General features: G+C 41.8%; 1 long non-coding RNA gene across 1 annotated transcript; it reads right to left on the minus strand.

The window, feature by feature from the left end:
- Positions 1-2013: 2013 nt before the first annotated feature.
- Positions 2014-3002, minus strand: LOC121815868. The gene is made up of 2 exons (XR_006055434.1): positions 2709-3002; positions 2014-2626 (listed from the first exon to the last, which is right to left on the minus strand). It is a non-coding gene; the product is annotated as an uncharacterized LOC121815868 (long non-coding RNA).
- Between the last annotated feature and the right edge of the window lie 358 nt (positions 3003-3360).

Raw genomic sequence — 3360 nt, forward strand, 5'->3', positions numbered from 1 at the left:
GTCTCCCTATGTTATCCCCTTGATTTCCAGGCATCTGGCTTTCCAGGTTTTCATCATTTGTCTTTTGCATTCTTGTCATTACATTCATAGCCACTCTATCTGATTTTATATATTTACATTTTTGTTTGTTCTAAACAGCTTCTTCTTCTCTTGTAAGCCATGAATTTGAAAGGAATACTGCCTGTTGGAAGTATAAGACCCAGGAGAAAAGAGACTGTGTGTAGGTTTACAGTTACACATAACCCAATGTGTTATGTTTTACAAGTTTCTTCTGCTTCAGTAAGATGTAAAAGAGCACCCTCTATGTATCATCATCTATAATGACATATCTAACTTTAAACTTTTGTGATCCATTAGTCTAAAAGTCAAATTTGTTGAATTCTAATTTAAATTTTGTAATTGCAAAACACTCAAATACTTCCATGTGAGCCTCTTTATCCAAGATGTGCATGTGGACATGGATAGATCTTTAATAAGCAACCTTATTAATATTATTAATATTAATATATTAATATGAATATATGTTAATATTATTTTTTGTCTCTGTTTATATTCCATTTGAGGGAGTTTGAACAGGTTTTTCTTTTCATGCTGGTGGTTAATGATTTTCTGGAGGTCATTAAATCATGAACCGTCTATTGCCTTGGTTATATCTTTAATTTGGAAAGTACTGAGGAAAATAATTCGGCCAGCGGTCCACCCCTTGAAAAGCAGCCTTTTTCAGCACATTGTCAAATCTGGTGTTCCACATCAATCTGACCAAAAAAAATCATTTGCTGTGTATGATTCAAAAATACATAAAACTACAACGACAAAAAAAAAAACTGTTTACAATGGATAGTCAGGAATGCACTCCAGGTGTCCAGCAAAACATACATTCACTAATAAGTGCTATGTTTTATTTGATGTGGTGGTTATGGCAGCAGTGTAAGGGACAAAATTAGGTTGTCAGAAAAATGCTGATATATCCATACTATCCCTACTAGAAATCATGATCATGCCTAACCACAATGCTTTTGTGACAATAATTAATATTTGTGGACGGTTTGCAGAGTTTGGGCCTTCCCCGTTCTGGCTCCTTCCCCAGTGCTGTTGACTTTTAGTCCAGGTTTTCCGACGCGGCGGGTAGAGATTAGATATTGAGTACTGCCTGGGCACGGTTTAGCTTCCCGGAGTTCTCGCCTTTGTGAACCCCGCCCAGTTTTTCGGTTGCGTGCGTCATATGACGCCTCGTGCGCCTCACTGCCCTAGCGTTCTCCTCACCTGCCGTTCTCCGCTCCTTTGTCCAGCGCTGACTAGTCGGGCAGTGTCAGCCTGGCGATATAGATTCTTGGCGCCGTCGCTGTTGCGCATTCTCTGCAGCGCTCCGGGGCGAGAAGTGATTAGGGTTTTTTCTCATTTTGCTTGCTTTCTTGTGTGAGTTACGTTTCGCCATTCTATTCTTTGCACATCCCCTCCTCGCCTCTCTTGTCCTTGCTGTGGACCTTCTTAGTTCTTCCTCTTATTTGTCTTGCCTTCGTTTTTTTGGCCCGGCGTTTCTGTCTAATCTTGGTGCGCTGCGCACGTTTCCCCGGCTACGTTGTCGCGAGTCCGGCCTGTTCCCGTTGCTGCCGTCTCGTGTCTCGTTTTGTGTTCGTCCTCGCCCCCCGCTTTTCCAGAGGGAATTCTGTTTCCCCTCGTGCCGGCGTCTTTTCCCCGCATCCTGTCGGTATCGTTCTGGTGCCTTTCCCCTCACCTTTTTCCTTATGTATGGCTGCTCTTTGTGTTCTTCTGCCCTGTGCAGCTTATGTGCTGCTGCCCCTTTTCCCTGTGGAGCGGTCGGCGGCCTCTGTTTGCTCCGATTTTTTTGTGCCTGTCCTGGCCCCACTGTGACTGGTTGAGTTGAGAATACTTTAAAATATATAAAGACCAATTGCTTCAGGACATTTGAACTGAAGTGTATCCTTCTGTCTTAGGAGAGTTCACTGGCTACTTGCTTGGTGATAGGGGGTATCCATGTTTACCCTATTTGCTTACCCCTTACCCTGACCCTGAACCGGGCCCACAGCAGCGATATAATCTGGCTAATTGCAGGACAAGAGCCAGAATTGAAATGACTATCGGAATGCTTAAGGCCCGGTTCCAGTGCCTGCAAAGACTCAGGGTCACCCCAGAAAGGGCATGTGACATTATTGTGGCATGTGTGATTCTTCACAACATTGCCACAATTAGAGGAGAACACTGTCCTTCTGAACCAAACATCAGCAGTGATCCAAACCATGAACATCCTGACCCTCCCACGGACATACAAGATGGAAGCGCAGTCAGAGACACCATATGTCACAATCATTTCTTTTGACCCATCACCTCAACATGTTGAAAGAAGAATAAACAGATTTTTGTTCAACTGGCTTTATTGGTCGCCTGTATTTCCTGTACACAAAGTATTAATAAGTATATTATTATGTTGTTCAAACACTGAAATAATTCGTCCATCTCTGACCACTTCACCCACCCTTAACTGATGTTCCAGCAGTAAAATCTCAATCTTGGTCTTTTGGATCTGCTGCTTGAAGTGTTCCATTTCCAAGTCGCATTTTTTTATTTTCTTGATCAAATAGGTCTTGTACAGCTGCTTTACAGGGAGCTATTGAAACACAGAAAATAGCATTGACATTCATAGTACATGCCTACTTAGGTTGGTTGTAAATCAGTGCTGAACATCTTACTGAGGAAAGGTTTGTTGGAGAAGTGGCTGGACCCTCTTCCTCTTCATTTCCATCATCACTCTGTTAGAGACATAGAAAGTCCATGGTTTTATTATAGTACCACATTTTATTCAATTGTTATATTTTCCATTGTAAGATGTAAACCTCATAAAGTGTCTCTGTTGCTTCCTCCTCTGTAACAGCTGTCAATGTTTCTTCATTATTTTCCTGTAGTAAAGAAATTAACAACATTGCTGTTCTACTGTAAACTCATATAATCTGTGGAGTATTACGGTCTCACAACTGCATGTTGGTCTGGCTCCACAGCTGCACCGTGCACCCCCCCATCAACTGATAGAATATGAGGTTTATACAGGTCACTTATAACTTACAAGGGACCAAATGGCAATTAACAAACATACCAATCACCTTACACTTCATTGTCATTATGCTCTCAAAGACAACCAAGACTGAGGGAAGGCAAAATCAGTAGGAAAATAACTTCACTACAAAATAATCCATTATGGTAAAGAGTTTATCAAATGAATGAGTAGCACTGCAAAGGTGACTGTGAAGAAAGGATGTATGCACATCATGTATTATTTTGAATTTACCTTCCTGTAGGCACTTGTGTCTTGCGGGGTTATTGACTCAGAGGATGTCCCCGCAGAGA

This window comes from Haplochromis burtoni, unplaced genomic scaffold, assembly GCF_018398535.1.
Source record: "Haplochromis burtoni strain Fernald_Lab_line unplaced genomic scaffold, NCSU_Asbu1 Contig_340, whole genome shotgun sequence".
Classification (NCBI taxonomy): Eukaryota; Metazoa; Chordata; class Actinopteri; order Cichliformes; family Cichlidae; genus Haplochromis; species Haplochromis burtoni.